The following is a 19,884-nucleotide window of genomic DNA, read 5'->3' as shown; positions in this document are numbered from 1 at the left end:
ATCACAGGATTTTTTTTTTGAGAGAGAGAATTAAATGAGATGCTCGTAGCACTGATTCATTGCCTGGCACGTCAGCTATCTCGGTTACCCAGACAAGTGAAGGCAGTGGTGACAAGTCTTGGCCTCAGGAGGCATCCCCAGGGGTGGCAGAAATAGGAATGACTCCTGGAAAAAGTTGGGTGGATGCCACGGCATGTGGCCACCTGCCCAAAGAACTTGTCCAGGAAAGGGCCACCCTGACTGTACGTCTGTCCTGGAGGATGAGATCAGATAGGACTGTAGGAGGCTACTGGCTAGTACCCCCAAGGGGCCTCACACCTTGTGATAATCACTGTGCTCCAGAAAGGTGAGCTTGGCCTTGGCACTGGGTGGTCTTTACCCCCAAAAACCAAGGTGCCAGATGCCAGATCACTGAAACCCTGGGAGATGTCATCCTAGGTCCAGAAAATGGTTTCTCCTCCAGGAATCAACCTCAGTCAATGTCCTTTAGTGGATAAGAAAGCACTGTATCGCCCAGCTCATGGAAACGCTGGGTTCTGAAGCCTCTTTCCTGCCCTTAGAAACCCATCACAGAAGCATGGGCTGGACGGAGAGAGGAAAGCCTTCCTCTCTGGAAAGTTCTGGCTGGCTCCCTAGATCCAAACAGCCTTGCAAGAGACCTTCCTCCAATTGTCTTGATTGAGCACATTGGGCTCCTTCCCTCCAGCATTTCCCCTCTAGCCAAAGAGAAGTGAGGCCAAAGACTGGGGAGCTGGAAGGGGCAGGCGTCAGGGGTAAGTCCCTCTGCAGTTGCCAGGACATCCCTGGAAGAGGAGAGAAGCAGGAAGGCCTGTCAGGAAAGAACCCTGGGGAGAGTTCTGCCTACCCTGTGGCATTAGCCCCCTCCCCAGCACCACTGAGACCCCAGCTGTTGCTTCAGGAAGGGAAATGGGAACTGGAGAAAACAGGGTTCAATCCAGCGCTGCTGTGGACTCTCTGATCTCCTGAAAAGGTTCAAGATTTAGACTTTGTGTCTCATGGTAAGCTTCAGTCTGCCCAAAGGACCAGTGGGATGTGTATTTGGAGCATAGGCAATAGGGTGTCTGGAAAGAGAACACTGGAAAAAAGAGAGTGTCTTTTCCAGGACTGACTTGGGGGAAGGAGAAGGGTGAGATGCATTCTTAGCCCAGGGTGAGCTTTATTATAAGTGGTACCCTACTTTGGTGGGGGTTAAAGGGCAGGCTGTCCTAAACCTAGGGGCTGGGAAGTTAAGGACCAATGTTGATCTTCCCACGGGGATGTTGCAAGGGGGTAAGGGGCCCTCCTTAACTCAGATGGCTACCTTGTGGGGTCACAATGGGAGATATGAAGGAATGCCTGTGTCCTGTACTTGGGGGTGGGGTCCGCAGTTTCCCCATCCATCCTCCCACGGAGCCCAGATCGTGCTCTCATGTCCAGAGACGGAAGAGTGGGTAAGGTGGGAAGCAGGCAGCTGCGAGGTGCAGAGAACAGAGCTCCGGGTCCAGAGTCGAGAGCCCTGCATTCTCATCCTAGCTCTGCCACCAACTGTGTAACCTTGGGCATGTCCCTTCCCCTCCCTAGTTTCTGTAAAAGGAGGAGGTTGGTTCAACTGGCTCTCAGGTCTCTCCTCCTGGATTCTAAGCTTCTAAAAGTGGCCAGTCACACCAAAGGCATTCATTCCGTTATCAGCAAACATTTACTAAGAGGCTCCCCTGCTCCAGGCATGGTGCTGAATAGTCAGAACACCTGGATAAATCAGGGAGCATCCTGCCCTCAGGGTGCTCGAGGGGACAGACCCATGGTATAAACGCAAATGCTATGAGAACATGGAAAGGTGTGATTCATTCTGACAGGAAATTGGCCAAGAAGGTTTCACAGAGGAAGTGACATTTCAGCTCAGCCTCCAGGAATGAATAGGGGTCCCCTGCCCTGGCGACTCGCACTCCCTGAGCTCCTCGACAGAATGCACCAGCTTTGCCACCAGTCTTGTCCTGCTGCCGCCTCCTCCAACGCAGCTCGGTGAAGACCAGCAGGGGGTGCTCTTGGAAGTCAGCTGTGCGACCCCAGAGCCCCAGTGACATCCCCCAAATACCAGTGCCACTCTGTTTATGCATTCGTACAGATGGATTTGGAGAAACTATGAAACCACTCACTTGAGACAACAGATGACTCCCCCAAAATCATCTCCATTTGATTTGAAATGCACTTTAAGGGGTCAAAAATACGAATTCCTAATTCTGCTTTTCTGAGCATCAGGATGAGATGAGTCACATGGAAACATTGAATGACTGTGAAGAGAGGAAGCCCAGAATAACCCCAGGGTAGAATATTGGCAGAAATTATCTGGAGGGTATCATCAAAATGAAACAGTAGCAAATAGTCAGGCCATCCATTACTAACTCATCATCTTTGCTCTGGCTCTAAGTCACGTTATAATAACAAGAGGTAACATTTTCCTCGGACCAGCCCTGTGCGTCATCCTCCCAACAACTCAGTGAGGTCGGTCCTGCTGTCAAACCAGTCTACAGAGGAGGAGACCGAGTACCCTGGCCTGAGCCCGCGCTCTTTTCCTCTGTGCCACACATGAATGTGCCATACCCTCTCTGTTCAGTGGGGACGATGTGCATATTGATTTTTCCTGACTTAGAACACGGGACAAATAGTAGACATGCCAGGAGCCACCCAGACCCTGAGAATGTTGCTCTGAGGACCCTGAAAGGTGGAGACAGAAGCAATCTAGTTTCACCCTAAACAAGTCTTATTAATCCACCAGGTGTCCAAGGGGCGCTCCCTGGATCTGGGCAAACCTGGTCCCAGGTGATAACTTGACACAAGTCCAATGGCAGACAGATGCCTTGCTTTCCAGCTCAGCTTTGAGATTGGTTAGTGAAAAGGAAAGTGAAAATGTTAGGTGCTCAGTCCTGTCCAACTCTTTGTGACACCATGGACTGTAGCCCACAGGCTTCTCTGTCCATGAAATTCTCCAGGCAGGAATACTAGAGTGGGTAGCCATTCCCTTCTCCAGGGGATCTTTCTGACCCAGGGATCAAACCTGGGTCTTCTGCTTTGCAGGCAGATTCTTTACCATCTGAGCCACCAAATGCCCCATCTCAGGATTGAGTTTGCCTCTCTTCCCCCTGTTCCAAACCCTCCAGGAGTTGGTAGGACTCTTTACCTGGTGGGGTGGGAGTGAGGGTGTAGGGCAAGTGGTGAATTAGACTGAGATCCTGGCATCTGAGTCTCCATGTAGAAATGGAGCTAGAACAAAGCCAGGATCCCTGCCCCTCAGGGTTAGAGCCCAAAGTTAGAGACGAGGGAGATGAGGCCGGCATGAGTCAGTCATCTGAATGCAAGAGGACAGAAGCGGAAAAGAATTTAAATGTGTTTCTATTTTCTTAGTTCCCTGAGGGTCCCTTAATGTTGCATGGGGAGGTAGGGGAAAGGCAGTGGGGAGTAGAATAATCTCCACAAAGCAGGCTTGGCCCTTGGCCATGAGAAGATGACTCCCCACAGGGCACCAGGAAGCCCCCATCCCCACCCCCAAACTTCAGAGTTTCTTTCCTTTCCTGAAAGCGTCACGCCTGTTAAAATGCAAATTCCTGGAGAAGAGCCATGCTAGACCATCAGTCCTTTTTGCCCACTGTCTGATGGGGCCCAGCATCCCTCACCAATCATAGGGAACGTGGGGTGGAAAGGGCCTCTAAGATCTCTGGGTTCAGCCACCTCCTATGTAGTGGAGGAAGATGTGGAGAGGGCATGACCTGTCACAAGGAAGTGGGGTTAAGAAGGGGTCTGGGGCTATGCTGTCAGATGCTTCCCGAAGGACTCACAGGCTAATCGGGGGGCAGAAGCAGACAGGGACTTGGAGCGGGGTGGCTAACAATGCAAGGCTAAGGGCAATGGCTCTGTGACAGGGGATAAGGGAGAGAGCAGTGTGGGCTGGGACCATCAGGAAAGTCACCCAAAGAGCTAGGGCTGCAGCTGAGCCTTGCAGGGTGGCAGGTATTTGGATTGAGATGGGTAAGGGATTCACATAGGGGTGAGATGGATCAGGCCGTGGAGGCTGAACAAGCAGGCTTACATTTTGGAGAGCATCCATTAGAGAAAGGGGAGCAGAGGACTCTTGAGTAGAGGGTTGCTGAGGTGGGAGCAGTGTTGAGAAGATATGCATGACAGAAGGGTAAGCAGAAGGAACTGGAAAGGGACAGACATAGAGGCAAGGAGACTCAGATATGAATGGTCTGGTGATGGAAGAGGCATTGATAGAAAAGAAGAAATGAGGGGCAAGGATCCCAAGACTGTCCAGAGCCCCCAGAGCAACGTGGGGAAGGAAAAGGCCATGGTTTCATGAATCAGAAAACCACCTCGTCACTGCGTGACCATGAATCACTCACTTCATCTTTCTAGGCCTCAGCGTTCTCATCTGTAAAATGGGAATGGCTGTATTAATAATATCCCTGCCTCCTGTGCAAAGTTGTTGTAAGAACGAAATGAGATCATGATGTGAATGGATTCTGGGAAGAGTGAAGGGCCGGGAACATCTTCTTGTCCCCTTTCCCTCTTGAAAATCAGTACTGAAAAGCCACGCTCACACCCTAAGCTTCATCACATTCAACCTTATTCATTTCAAAGCACAAATAGAACCTCTTTCTTTCCAGCACACTGGGATAAACTAACCAGACTCCTGGTGGCCAGAAGTTGCTATTTGGGGCTTTTAGGGGCCCAATCCACTGTGCAGGCCCCACTCAGCAGCACTGGGGCCCATGGGAATCCACATCCAGGCACAGACATGATCCACTAGCCAGGGCACCAAGCTCAGCCAGCCCCAGAAACGGAGGGTCCTGACACTGAGGCTGGGCCCTGTGGCTTCCTTCCTCTCCCTTAGCGTCTGGTCCTCTCTGGTTTTCACTCAGTAGGCTTGCGGGCCCCTCATTCTCCATCCAACCATGAGCAACCCTCCCCCTTCCTCCCCACATGCTTCCCCAGGCATCCTTAGGCATAACCATTTAATTTATTTATATTTATGAAACCTCCAACTAGGTCAATGCACTTTCATGCACATCTTAATAATTGTTGATATAGTGGGAGGGGTGGGTAGAGAAAAGGGTCACATGGGCTGTGGAAACTGGCTCATCCCTCTCTCCACCAGCGAGGTCATCAGGGACCCAGTGCAAGGAAAATGCCTTTGTTGGTGTACTAATTGCTGAGTCCGTATCAACGCTGCCTTCCACAGCCCCCGTCAGCACTTCTCCAAAGAAATGGAGAAGGGTTTTGTGGTTTCAAACCACATTGCACCCCCAGATCCCATTGGACTTGTAAATGGATGCAGAGCCCCAAATCAACAAAGCAGCAGCTGAGATGAATTTAGACACTGAGTCCAAAAGAAAGCAGGCTGTGATTCTCCCAAGAAAGGGAACTTAACCTTTCTCTTCTGCAAGTCCTTGACGCCTTTCTTGTCCCCTGCACTCACCCTGTCTTCTCAAAATGAGCTTGCTCTTACTTGATCCAGAGACCTCCTTGAGAACTGTGCTGTGTCTTACAGGAAGTTGTAACCTAGGGATCAGCTGTGGGTCTCTAATTCATACACAAGAAGTGAATTTTGAGGCAATAGGAATGAACTCAGAGAACAAGAAGGGCCTCTGGAAAAAAAGAGCAGGATCAATTCAAACCATGAACCAAGTCTGCTGTGTTGGTTTATAGAAAGACTATAATACCCTGTTCTGCTGAGGGAGTGTCACAGTGATTAAATCCATGGGCTTTGAGATAAAAAATCTGAGTTGAAATCTTGGTTCCAATTAACTTACCAGCTGAGTGACCTTCATCAAGTTAACATTTCTAAGCCTCAATTTCCTCGTCTATAAAATGGGGATAAGAATAGCACGTAGTTCAGAATTGTCTTGAGGATGAAAAGAGATAACACGTGCATGTAAAATTCTCAGTGTGTGGATTTTACATGCATTAATCTCAATGCATTATGCTCAGATGCATTGTACTCGACGAAAGAAGCCGGTCTCGAAAGGCTACCTGCTGTATAATTCCGTTTATATGACATTCCAGAAAGGGCAAGACTACAAGGGCAGAAAACAGATCAGCGGCTCCCGGGAGCTGGGGGTGGGGATGACCACAAAGGGATTGAAGGAGTTTGGCAGGTGACGACATTCTTCTGTATCTTGATTAAGGTGGTGTTTACAAGACTATCGGTGTTAGTCCAGATTTTTAGAACTGCGCACTGAAAGAGTGGGTTATACCGAATGCAGACTGCACCTTGTTAAACCTGACTCCTCCAAAAAAAGAGAGGATGCGTTCATGTAAAATCCTAAACGCATGCTGTTTACTAGAAAACTACGCTTTCATGGGTAGTAGGCAATATATGGTGACCCCTCTATGATCACTCTGGTGGGGAGTCCCTGCCTGCCTCAAAGCCCACAGGCACCACACGTTCTTCAAAGGGGCGGAAGGGCTGAGTTCCTCGATTCAGCCTCCTTCGATGGTCCCTTCCAGTCTGTGACATTTGCTAAAGGTACCCCACCTCCTTGGCTCACCACGGAATTTTGCGTGCGAATGACTGCGAGTTTTTTGTTCTGGTTTGAAGACCTTGGCAGGCTGGCAGACCTGGGGCCCCAGCCTCAGAGCTTAATAGCCACTTTCTCAACTCCTGTCATTGTTCTGTAATCTGTATAATTTTAGGACCCTGTACGGCGCCTTCTCTAGGCTCATGGTTCCCATTAATAATCATGATCAGCACTTACCTAGGTGCTTTTCATTTTCAAAGCCCATTAATTAACACTAATTAATCCACACAGCAGTGCTGGAAGGAAGGGGAGCTATCATTATCCTGGTTGTAAAAAAAAAAAAAAAAAAAAAGGAAGCAGAGACGAGGAAGGCTCCAGGTGACTTGCCTGTGGCTGCAAAGGGTAGGAAGGGATGAGGAAATTCTAGGCAGAGGATCCCGGGACCCAGGTCCCAGTTCAAGGCTGCAACTCTCAGTAATGATTCAAATGACCAACATTTATTGGGCAACTACTGTGTGCAGGGTATCCCACAGAGATCTTTCCTAGCATTTTCTCAGTTCATCATCACAGCAATCCTGTGAGCACCTCTGACTATGAATCATTCCTTTTTATGAAGAAAGAAATGGAGAAACAGAGAGATGAGCACCTGCCCAAGGTCACAGAGTGCACACACAGTCCAGACTCAACCACTCATTGCTCTCACTTTACCTCCTGACCAGACCGCCCCTTAGAGTGAACGTGACCTCAAGTTCCTGGAGGTGGCACCCAAGTGGGACAGGTGCTGGGGACTTTGTATTGTTCTCAGTATGTACAAGGAAGGATGGAAAGGAGCTTTGGAGGCAGCCAACCCAAAAAGTAGAGAACAAAGCTAACCCAGAGCCAACCCAGTGCACATAGCATCCCCCCACCTCCTGATCACACTCTCTCCCCCTTCTCCTCCAGTTCCTTCCTTAGCCCAGGAGAAGACTATCCGTTCATGCTCTTCACCAACATCTGTGGAGCTCAGCACAACCCTGAGCTCTGGGAGCATCTAAAGATGAGTCAGGCCTGGTCCCTGTTTCCATGGAATTCACCGTGTCTCCTAGAAGCAGAGCTTTGAAGCCGGAAACATCCAGAAAGCTCAGGGGCTACAGGAAGCAGTGAAACTCTTCCCTAGTTACTCTATATTCAAAGCTATCTTCTTGTGCTCCACAAAATTTGTACACGGAATAACATAATTAATTATTCAATATTCTTTTTTTGGATAGAGAATGTTCATTTTTAATTTTTTTAACTTCTTACACAATTTGAAAAAATATTTTTAGTGGGGTTTTGGGTATTTTTTTTAATATTCATTCATTTGTTTGACTCAATTTTGAAATTTATTTGGCTGTGCTGGGTCTTACAGCACACAAAATTTTTCATTGTTGCAGCATGAAGCGATACACTTGGAGAGAAGTAGGTGGATCTGGGATACATTTGTTGATCAAGTCAACAAGACTTGCCAATGACTGGATAAGGGCAGAAAGAAAAAAGGCTAATGCATGTATTTTGGGACTAGCATCTGACTAGATTAAAATGGGAATAGAGTAGATTTATGGAGACTAGGAAGGCTGGAAGAAACAGGTTGGAATGCTAGGTTCTGCTGTGGACATGTTACCTTGAAATGACTGTTAGACATCCAGGTAGAGGGGAAAAGTTGGCAGTTCTTTTCTTACTGTGGGACGATTAGGGCTACAGATTCAGACCTGGGAAGTCGTTGGCAGATGAGTAGGATTTAAAGCCATGAAAGTAGATACAGAAACCAAGGGAGAGAGTCTAGATAGAGAAGGAGGTTTAGGACATTGCTGTGTACCCCTATTTAGATGTAGAACAGAAGAAAGGAATCAGGAAAGGAGAGGGAGAATGTGTGGCAATGGGGAGGGGGTTCGGAATCAGGATAAAATGCCATCACGGAAGCCAAGAGAAGTAAGGGTCTCAGTAAGGAGGGGTAAAGGCCTCCAATGCGACAAGTAGGGCAAGAAGATCTTCCATGGCCCCACAGTTCCCAAGCATGGAACTCACTGTGGGTTTTTTTTTAACATATTGATGCTCAGGCCCTACCAAGAGCTATTGAATTAGGCAATCTAAAGGCAGGACCGGAATATCAGTACTTTGTAAAACATCCTCCAGGTGATTTTGGTCCAGCCAGGCCATGGACCAGGACCAGAGAACACTACTCCAGGCCCAGCTCCTGGGCCAGAGACCAGAGAAACTCAGTAACCTTGGGTGATACCTGTACTAGGAGACCCTAGGATTAGACCACACTGCCTATTATGTAATTTGGTGCTCTGTCCATTTCACAGCATTGTTACTGTGGATTTGAGGGGGTGGGGAATAGAGTTTACTGTATAGAAATAAGTTGTAAGATACATTAAATCAGGGACTCAATTTCGAAATGAAGTCCCAGCCATGTGTAAAGTGTATTGCCTCTGCGTAAGATGCCTAGAATATTCAAGTCAACGGTAATTAGCCTTTGAAGGCGATCGTTGCTGTGCCTGCAACCCAGTTCTCAATTACCTGCATTTGGATTATCCACTTGCAGTGATGAAAATGTTGACTCTGCAGCTGATTGTTTCCTGACACTCAGGACGCAGCGGGATCCTTCTCTCCATTAGCTCCTGCCTGATCAGGAACTGAAAGCAAGAAGGGTTTAGGGTACAGAGAGAAAAGAGCTCACTGAGAACAGTCAGGCTTCATTTGTGTTGTATGAGGCTTTGGGAAGGGGTAGGGGGGAGGTTTCCTTCTCTAACCATGTCTCACGTGCCAGGCGCTGTGTTACAAGCTTCCTGGGTACTCTCTTCCTTAATAAGCACCGTATCTTAGCTCTCTAATTCATTTCTATTGACTAAAAAGACACTAGAAGCTGGAGAGTGATAAAAAATGTTGGCAGTAAAATGAGGGAGGATGAAGTAGAAAGCATCCAAGTAAATGTGAGTAGGGTCCAGTGCTGAGAAAGTCACCTGCTCACTCCTAGCCGGGGAAGAGGAAGGCCGCACCCGCTGGGTAAGCCAGGTCAGTGATTGCTCCATGGTGGCAGCCCCCTCACACCCTGGAAAGATGGTTGACCCTTCTCCTTGGATGAAAACCCCCTCATGGACCAATGTGGAGTTAGCAAAGCCGAGAATGAGGCCCTCGCCCCTAGCAGGCCAACAGCCCTCCCACGGCAACTTGCTCGCAGATGCTATTGTTAAGTGGAAGCAGGTGGTCCCGGAGGATTTGGGTGAAGGGCCCGGATGCCTCATCACGGGAGTCATCACAGGGAGCTGGTGGGATCCAGCTCAGAGCCAGGCTCTGCTGATGAAGGACAGGACAGGAGCATCACTGGAGACAGGCTGGCCTTCACGGAGGCAGAGTCTGAGAATTCCAGACCTCTGTGCATCCTACCCAGAGCCCAGGCAAGGACTCAGGGACCAGACAAGAACCCCGGGACCAGCCACCCTCTCTCTGTTCTACAGTTCAGACAGGCCTCTCTCCCTAGCCATGTGGACACAGACTTGACTTTCTGAAAGCCACCCTACAGCACACCACGGTGTGTGGAGAGAAGAGCCCTGCCTGCTATAGAGACCACGAATCACAGCGCCTTAATTAGGCGGGAGGGAGGCCAGGGACAAGCCCCTTAGCCCCAGCTGTGCACCAGGATCTCCAGCAAAAGCAGATGCCAGGACCCCATCCCAGCCTACAAACTCAAACTTCACAGATAGAGCCGAGGCTTCCGAACTTTGAAAAGTGACCCTAATATGCAAAGATTGAGAACCATTAGATCTATTATTTTAAAACTATGTATTTATTTTTGGCTGTGCTGGCTCTTTGTTGCTGCGAGGGCATGTCGCTAGTTGTGGCAAGCAGGGCTGTTATCTGGTTGTGGTCGCAGGCTTCTCACCATGGTGGCTTCTCCGGCTGTGGAGCACAGGCTCTGAGGCACACAGGCTTCCGTGCTTGCAGCATGTGGGCTCAGCAGTTACGGTCCCAGGACTCTGGAGCACAGGCTCAATAATTGTGGTGCACAGACCTGGTTGCTCCCCGACGTGTGGGATCTTCTCAGACCAGGGATCGAACCCGTGTCTCCTACCTTGGCAGATGGATTCACCACTGGACCACCAGGGAAGCCCCAAGAACTACTGATTTAAAGTTGATCATCAGGTCCCCTGGAAGCCTTTCCCCTTCCAGGCAACTCATCATAACCGAGCTTCCCTTGAAACCCCATTGGCTCACATGGACCAGGGCCCCTGCGGTTTCACGTGGCCAGGTCTGCCGGGCCAGGCCTCCCCTTCCAGGCCTGTGCAGTGGACTCCATTTTTCTTCACGTGGTGCGGTTGGTGCTGGTGCCCATGGGGTTCCCGGGTTTGCCGTGGGCCCGAAGGCAGGTGAGAGAGCCAGAGGACCTGATGCCCTAGAGCTCACCTGGTCTGGGGCCTCGACCTCTGTCCTTGGGGGGTGGGAGGGAGCCAGGCTCAGGGGCCCCCATGCCTGGAACGGTCCTCAGAGGAGAGATGACAGCAGAGGCACTGCAGAGAGGATGCAAGTTCCTGGGGTTCACATCTGAGGGCTGATGCTAAAGGGCCTGCGGGTCGGAGGAGAGGCCACCCCATAGCTGTCTGGCAGAGGCTTGTCTGAGACAGAGGGCAGGGAACAAGCAGACCACAAGAGCTCAGCTTCCAGGTAATAACAGCAGGCAGCCCCGTCCTGAGCCCACCACCAGCCGCACCCCACCTCGTCTTCTCCTCACAGTGGAGGGGTCTCTAGGATCTTCTGAGAGCAGCACAGACACCCCTGGGCACAGGCCTCTGGGGACCAGCCAGGACTCAGAACGTGCTCTTCCTTCCTCCACTAATGACACAGTGCCCGCTGGTCCTGCTGTGGACCTGGATCCCATGGGGGATAACTGAGACCCAAAGGCCAGAAAGAGGCCTGCCCAGGGTGGCCTGGGAGTCGAGGTCAGAGGTCAGGTGGGTGCTCTAAACCTCCCTCCCATCCACCCAACTCCTGGAACAGGAGTTTTGGCCCTCTTTCCTAGTTCCAGAAAACCCTGGGATTTTAGAGCTGGAGGGACCCAGGAGGGAGGAGGGGACCAACACAAGCCCACCTTAGAGCAGCTTTGGAGCCAGCCCTCCACTCCAGGGATGGGGGATCCCCCAGAAGGCCTTAGAGGGAGCCGACTCCTCACTGAGCTCGTGCCACTGCAGTCCTGGGCACCCAGGGGAATGGCTGTCCTGGAGGGATGGGAAGGACCCAGGACCCCAAGAGGTGTGTGAGGTCGAAGCCCAAGACACCCTGGCTCCCCAGATTCCAGCCGCAGAAGCCTCGCCCTCAAGGCATGTCCTGCATGAAGGCCAGAAGGAGGACCTAGAGCAATAGCGTGGGGGATTCAGCTCACCCAGAGAAGCCCCGGAATGCACGTGTCTGCAGACAAGCCTTTATTCCACTGTCCTTCCTTCCGGGAAGGCCCAGCCCCTCCACTCTGTTAACCAAATCCTCCCTGTCCTTAAAGCATGAGCACCTGATATTCAGCAGAATCAGAGATGCCTTCCCTAAGTCAGAAGACTTACTCGTTTCAATCACGCTTAGTGGAGCCTGGCTAAACACCTGTCGCCCATGTCAGCCTCATCTCTCCAACTATATTGTATCCTCCTTGAGGGCAGGGACTGTTAAATAGGCAGCTTTTCATCATTTTCTCCCCCTTGCCCTGAATGCACAAAACATACAAGATTAAATACATCGTGTGTATATGTGTGTGTCTGTGTGTGTGTACACACACAAGCACGCACAACAGGGTGGGCCAGGCTATGGATCTTCAAAGTTATATTGGCTCAAACACAGTAGAGGTTTATGTCCAACATGATGGCCTGGTCTGTAGGTGACTCTAGGCATCCAGGCCCTCTCCCATCTTATGGTTCCCCCACCCCTAGGGTCTCACGTTGGCTGCATCCCACCACAGAAGGGGAACTAGAACTTGGATATCCACTGCTTTGGAGAAGTCTTGGTCCCAGAACAGCTCAGAGAGGGCTGGGAAGCGAGTTCTATCTAATGCCCAGGAAGCAGGGAGGATGCTCCTGATGGTCTACGCATACCTTCCCCACCAGGGCTCGGGTCGCTGGACCCTGCCTCTTCCCCTGATGAAGCTTGGATTCCATTATCTCATTTGCCTGAGCTCCTGGTGCCCAGCTGAAGATCATTTGACTCGGGAGCTGGGTCCTGCCCAAGGCTGGCATTAATCCTCAGAGCTTAGCCTCTCGCCTCAGCTGCCACGTGTGGAAATCTGGCCTTGCAGCTGGCGTGGAGCCAGGCTGGCGGGGAGCAGACCTAATCCCACTTTGAGCTCTTCAGGGAGCAAGGCCCCAGCCTCAGCACCAGCTTCCAGCTGCCTTGGCCGGGGGCATCCCTGTATTTTAGCTGAACCTCCCCACCCCCAACACATGCAGGGTTGTGGCCCTCAGTGGTCCCTGGGGTCGGTAGGCATAGTCAGCAAAGAACTCCACCATCTGCCACTGGGCACTAGAACAGCATTTCCACAGTGTGATAGTCAGGGAAATTGTAATTGGTCTCACACACACAGTGAACCCATTCTTTACACAGGACTTCTCAGAGCCTTTAATTGCTCAGTCGCCAAAAATATAATGAGCACCTGCCAATTGCCGGGTATGCGACTAGCTACTGGGAATGGGTGGTAAATAAGACAGACAAGTTTTGGGCTCTCACGGGGCTTGTATTCTAGTGGAAGGAGATAGAAGATAAGCAAATGAGAGCTTTAAATAGTGGCAAGTGCTACGAAGCAGGTAAACCAGTAAAGGCTAGAAATTGATTGATGTGTTAGTATGTGTTGTGAATCCCCAGGGGCAGGCAGGACCAAATTTTCTATGACCAGTTCTCAAGACCAGGATTCCTTGGAAAGGTCTTGAGGAAACAAGCACTAGAATGATCTTTCTAAAACTCAGATTAAACATGTCAGTCTTTAGCGTTAAGCCCCCTGAGTTCCCCCATCATCTCCAAAACAGCTTTCAAGGTCTTCTCTTGGCTGGCCCCCACCATTCGAGCTCATTTGTCTTCTTCCCTCTCTAAAGGTTGCTGGTTTGACATGCTCCCTCACATTCCCAAGTTTGCCCAGGGTGGTCTCACTTCTCAGAAAGTCCTCTCCACTTTCTTTGTCTTTGCAAACACATCCTTCAGGGCTCTAACAGAAGGTAAGCAATCTGCTGTAATAAACAGCTCCAAGATCTCAATGACTTAGTACCTTACAAGTTTATTTCTCACATCACATCCCTATGAGTCAGCCAGGTTCTTCTCCTGAGGTCTCAGAGTCTTCCACTGAAATCCAGGTATGGGGCCAATAAGTGGAGAAGAGGAGGTGAGTGTGGAGGAACATGCGGCAGCTCTTGGGAGCCAGGTCTGGAGTGAGTGCATCGTTTCAGCCTGCACCCCATTGTTCAGTCATACAGGCCTACCTGGCTGCAGGGAAAGATGGGAAATGTAGTTTTCTCTTGGCCTACAAGGAAAGGAAACTTGACCAGTAACAGTTATCTGAGCCACCAAGACCCAGTTCAAATGTCACCACCTCCCTGAAGCCTTTCTGACTTCTCCTTAGCAAAAGTTAGTACAGAAAAAACTAAAGGTGGTAGTTTGGTGTGATGGGAGGCAGGATGGGAATTAAGGGGACTGAGTTCATGTTCTATCTCTGCAATTTGCGAGCAGGGGTAGAGGGTAACCTACCTTCTGACTCCTTCACTTGACCAGCTCTCTAACCTTGCACAAGTTATTCTGTAGGTCTCCATTCCCTAAAACAAATATCGTATAAAATAGATGATGATAATGATGATGATGATGATAAAAATTACCTGGAAGGATAGAGTAACTCAATCCACATGAAGTGCCTGAGCCATAGTGAGCATTCAAAAATATTATCTGTGACTAGCATAAACACTGAAAACTAGGTCAGGTCATCAGACCCTGGGGTCAGGGAGACAGTTATCCAAGAGACGTCTGCCCGTCTCACAGATGAACTGACTCTTCTGCAGCTCTGAGCTCCTGTACATGGGGTGGGTGGGGTGGGGCGTCCCACCCCCAACTCAGTCTGCCGGCTGCCTTTCTAACATCTTGCGTGGTTTACTCTCTGCCCTCGGCGTGGTCCTCTCTGTCACACAGTTCATCCCGTGGGGAAGCAGGGCAACATTTGTCGTTTTCTCTCGGCTTCTCACTTTTCGGATTCTCCCCACGTCAGTACCCATGCTAATAGTTTTCCTCTTCTGCCCAGCACTTAATAACACTTGCTGCCTTTACATTTTCCAAACAAGAAGGAGTTAACGTAATGGTGGTGAAATGCCTCAAAACTAAGCACGAACAGCAAACGTGAGAGGCACGCACACCGTGACAGAGGCAGCCCAGATGACACAGGAGGGCATTAAGGACCTCAGGGCAGCCGATGAGACTCAATTTCCCTCTGGCGTGTAGCTTTGTTCACATCTGTAAAAGTTTGGAGGTAGAAAGTTCACAAGGAGAGGAGCTTTTATCAGTTGTTTTTAAAATGCAGCTGGCCCTCGAACCCTCCTTCCCAGCCCTGCCTGGTTTCCACCACAGTCGGGGTTCAGTATTTAACAAGCTTCTAGAGCTGGAGGCTTGGGGGTGAGGGCTAAGCTGGGCTGCCTGCACCGTGGATCCTGCAGCGCTGTCTACCTTGTATGATGCTGGTTTGTTCTTTGGGTGTGCTTTTTCCTCTCTTTCCTTTATCCTCATTTTCCTGAATCTCTTTTAACTTGCCTTCTATGTGCAAGAAATAAGCACACTATAATAAAGCAGCCAATTGCCCCCCAGGACTGGCATTGGGGCAGATGACACACCAACCAGGAATTGGGTTTGGTGTGGTTTTTGACATTCATCTCATGTCAGTAAGCAGTTGTCTGGGATGGGAGGTGTGGGTGGGGCATGCTGATGAATAGCAATAATTGTATCTATTTATTTTGGGGTGCACTGGGTCTTCATTGCTGCGTGCAGCTTCTCACTGCAGTGGCTTTTGTTGTGAGTGTAGACTCTAGAGTGCAGGCTCAGTAGTTGTGGCGCATGGATTTAGCTGCCCGTGGCATGTGGGATCTTCCTGGACCAGGGATCAAACCTGTATCCCCTGCATTGGCAGGCAGATTCTTAACCACTGGACCATCAGGGAAGTCCCGATGAGTAGCAATAATAGTAGCCCTTTATTTTCTACATTGGAGCTTTCTATGCAGGGTCTATCAGCCTTACAACATTCCTATAATATGGGAAAGAAGGAACTTGAGTCCTGAAAAGTGAAGCACCTTCACTCATTCATTCATTCATTTATTCACAAAGTGCCTACTCTGTGTCAGCTACTGGCAGAGAACTAACATTCAGCCCAACTCTTTTGGTTTCCACTAATTGATGCTTCCTTGACCTTGGGCCTCCAAGAACTTACCTTCCACCAAGGACACCCACATGTCAACATTTCAGTGCAACTCACAATAGCATTAAACACACGCCATGAGGTATGAGGGTTCAGAGCAAGAAACAGTTCTAAGGAGATCTGAAAAGCACACAGAGGAGGCGGCATTCCCACAGAGGGTTGCATGGAGTCCAGGCGCAAGGGGAGAAGGGCTGTGATGTGTTCAGGAAGAGGCGTGCTCTAGGTGGGGAGCATTTGTGGGGCTCAAGGGGCTGCCTGGGAACTCATGATGTATTACTAATGGGAGCTTGATCTCTTCAGCCCCTCCTGGAAGGATGGCACCTTAGAGGGCCACGTCCATACTCTGTCAAACCCACAGACCCAGAACGCCTGCCCCTCTGAACCAAGGCTGAAGGCAGAAGGGCTTGCATCATCAGCCATCTATAATAGCCCATTCTCTCCCGCACTCTCTCTCCAGCAGAGGCTGTGAGGCTATTTTGGCTGCTTACCCACCCCCTTCCTTCCCTCACCCCCCATCCTTGCCCTGAAAGGTGTTCCACCTGGGCTTCTACACCCATGGAATCATTGCGTGCAATCATCTATTCATTCCACATCCACCAAGCCATGCTGTGCAGGGCACTGGGGATAAGCTGGTGCTTATCCCATCCTCAGGGAGCACATGCTTGAACAGGGGAACGTGTCAAAGGCAAATGCATACGGTGGTGTGCAAGGAGCCCAGGGGCTCTGCCGTGTGTACAAGGGGCGTCCAGCCCGTCCCAAGTGGTTCCTGCAGAGTGTTCAGTGGAAGTGAAAGCTGAGCTACAACTGAAGACAGGATGTTAGTGGAGGGGGCAGATGGGGTGGGAGTCATCCCCGGCGGGTGGGGGGAGGGGGCTTCCTGGGCAGAGACCCCAAGGAGAAGGAGAGAACTGGGGAAGGCTATATGGTTCTGAGCAGATGGACTAAGGTGAGCGGCAGGGGACAGCTGGACATGTGGGCAGTACCCTCATCAGGAAAAGGCTCATGGAAGTTACAAAGGAGTTCGGCTTTCATCCCCACGGCAGCACAAAGCCACAGTGGGGGTTTACGAGATGGAGTGGTGACATCAGAGTGCCCCTACTGTGCGAGGTCTAAAAAGTCATCTGGCCAAGTCCTCATTCTGCACAAAGAAGCCAGAGCTGGGAGATGGGAAGCAAGGGTCCAGGATCTCTTGGCTGAAGTGGTCAGGACACAGCCTCCTGATGCAGAGCTCAGCGCTCACTACTCTGGGTGCAGTCTAACTGCATGTTAAGGGGTGATCTGAAGGCGCACGAGGAAAAGGGCATTTGCCCACCTTGCATTGCTCGGGTGAGAGGAGGGCCTTGTTCCCCGGGGTAGAGGGGTGCCATCCCGCACAGCACACATGCCCAGCGTGCTACATGTTCCCTAGTGATCCCTGTGCCCCAATCGCCTGGAGCATCTGCTTCTGCAGCCTGAGCTGTTCTGCTCACCTGTGGCTGTGCCCAGGAGCCCTGGTACCCACCCCCCAATCTCTGTCCCTGGGCAGCCCCGGAGCCCAGGCTTCGGGACAGCTCATGGTCCAGGCCGGCCAGGACTGGGGAGTTCACGCTTTGTTAAGCATTTCCTGTCACTGCCTCATGAATTATTTAGTAAATGAAGATTAATTTTGCAATAATAAGGAAAGCCTCGAGGGGATGGGCAGTGGGGAAGAAACAGTGCTGGCATACCCAAGATGAAAGCCCAGGCCCCGGAGGCCAGGATGGCTGGGCGGGATCTTACGCCAATGTGCTCTGAGCCCATGGGCCTCTCCCAGGCCTGGTCCAGGGAGCTGGTGGGGTGGCTCCGGCGAGCGGCACAGGAGCTGGATGCAATACCCCCATTGTGAAGAGGCAGAGGCAGAAGCGGGGCAGGAATGCTTGCCCTCTCCAAGTTCTAGAGAGTTCTGGAAATAGCCTCAGCTAGGAGTCAACAGGCTGAGTTCTAATTCTGGCTTTCCCACTAGTAAACTGGGTGTCCTCAATTTTCTTCAACGTAAAGAGGATTAGTGGTCCCTGCCCTGTCCGCTTCATGGGGCCGTGTGCGTATCAGATGAGAGGACCAATAGAAGGTATTGAGAGGATGTGACAGTGGAGACAGGGACTCTGATGACGACAAGGCTGCTTCTCACCAGCTTGGACCATCACTTCACCCCTCTGGGCTTCTTTGTGTACTGCACAGAGTTATCATGTTGATTAAATGAGATACTCTATTAAAACATCTACCACTGTGCCTGGCATGAAGCAGATGCTCAATAGCCAGCAGCTGTGTTAGAACTATTAGAATTTCCATCATCAGCATCATCCTCATCGCTAATAGAATGCAGTCTTCTCCAGCCCCTGACTTCTTCAATATGTCCCTGGTCAGAGTGGTCCCTCCTCCCTTCCAAGAAGAGGCCGACTTCAGCCCCTCCTCTGCTCATTCTGCCTGCCCGCCCCACCCTGCTCCCAATAGCCAGATCTATTCACTTGGGGAACTGGCCTCAGGAGCTCTGACCTGGGCTGCAGCTTCCTTGAGCTTAGGGCAGACCCTTCCCCTATCCCAACCCTACACCCCAGCTCCTGCTAACCTGGCTCTGACTCACCCCGGCCAACCCACGCATCTCTGCACCTGAACAGCACCCTCATGTGGCCTTTGACCTTGCTCAGGTCTGTAGGCTGGTCCTATCTCTCTCTGCCCCTCTTCAGCCCGGCCTCCTCCTTACCTTGCATTTCTCCAGGGCACCTGGACCTGGTGTAGTGGGTCCTGATGGCAGCTTCTCAGCTTGTTCACAGCTGAATGGCCACTGCTCCTTCTGTTGACCCCACAGCACCCAGTGCTGCCCTGAGCCTGAGACACTGATCAGAGCTGACTCCCCATTCCCCTCCTCCCTGCTTTTTTTCCCCCTCTCTCCTCTGATTCCACCCAACCATGACTTCTCAAGCTCGTCATTGTTGACATCTTGGACCTGATCACCTTTTGTTGAGGGGCTGCCCTGTGCTTGTGGGGTGTTTAGTAGCATCCCTGGCCTCTACCTACCAGATGCCAATGACAACTCCCCCTACCCAGTTGTGACAACCAAAACGTCTCCAAACACTGCTCCTGTCCCCTGAGGGGCAGTCACCCCTGCCCCACCATGGGAACCACCGTCCTAGGCCTTTCCCCCCTTGGTCCCTAATGCTGTCTCCCTGGGGATTGTCCCCTCTGGCCTTCTCCTCACCTCAGAGCCACGCCCCCTCCCCTCCCACTGCCACCACCAACACTTTACACCCCGGACTGGACTAAACTCCTTCTCTAGCTAGAGCCACTGCTCTTTCCTCCAGTTGCCTAAAACCAGGCCACCCCAGATGGAGACAGCAGATGCAGATTGCACATAGGAAAATGCTTTGTTGGAGCCTGGGGCCTATCCCTTGTTTTCTGCTCAGACGAAAGGGAGGAAGATGGACTGGGGCTCTGGGAAGCTGAAGCTCCACTCCCCCTTGACTTCTGCTGCACCCAACCCCTCTGTTGACACTGGGGCCTGGAATTGAGGGGAGGGGTGGCAGGGGGGAGCAGAGAGTGGGACTGGGACTACAGGCCCAGAGGGGCCTGGTTTCCTCCAGGACAGGAAGCCTGAGCCAGTTCCATGCTCTGCAAAGGTACAGAAGGGAGCAAGGTCAAGCCTTTTCCCCGGAAGCCAGGGATCCCGAGTCCATGTCTGTCCCAGGGAAGCAGCCTGCAATGGCAGGAGCACTTGCAGCCTCACCCAGGAGGTCCCTTCTGTCTCCTTTCAGAGCCTCCTCTGCCATACTCAGTCTCTGCACTTGCTTCCCCAGGTCCCCATGGCACTTGACCTCCCATCCGTGACACTTGACCCTAACTAGAGTTTCTAGGGAACATTTTCACTTCTTTTAGTATTACCACGAAGGCCTCCAAAGAAATCCTCATGCCTGTTTTAAAGGATCCCTCATC

At 51.1% G+C, this 19,884-nt stretch overlaps 1 protein-coding gene and 1 long non-coding RNA gene across 6 annotated transcripts in view; one reads left to right on the top strand and one right to left on the bottom strand.

Moving 5' to 3' along the window:
• Window positions 1-19,884, top strand: part of DSCAML1 (DS cell adhesion molecule like 1) — a 369,715-nt gene that overhangs the window by 228,945 nt on the left and 120,886 nt on the right. The window lies entirely within an intron of this gene.
• Window positions 10,317-12,616, bottom strand: LOC147357519 (uncharacterized). Of its 4 annotated transcripts, XR_015141888.1 has the most exons (4): window positions 12,602-12,616; window positions 12,080-12,216; window positions 11,617-11,743; window positions 10,317-11,143 (listed from the first exon to the last, which is right to left on the bottom strand). It is a non-coding gene; the product is annotated as an uncharacterized LOC147357519 (long non-coding RNA). The 4 variants fall into 4 exon arrangements; XR_015141887.1 differs by lacking the exon at window positions 12,602-12,616 and having other exon boundaries at window positions 12,080-12,219; XR_015141886.1 differs by lacking the exons at window positions 12,080-12,216; window positions 12,602-12,616 and adding an exon at window positions 11,908-12,062.

This window comes from Bos grunniens, chromosome 15, assembly GCF_055505025.1.
Source record: "Bos grunniens cultivar Pamir isolate PY7600 chromosome 15, Bosgru_T2T1.0, whole genome shotgun sequence".
In the NCBI taxonomy this organism is placed as follows: domain Eukaryota; kingdom Metazoa; phylum Chordata; class Mammalia; order Artiodactyla; family Bovidae; genus Bos; species Bos grunniens.
Note: the sequence above shows the minus strand (reverse complement) of the source record. Positions and strands in the feature narration are given on the sequence as shown.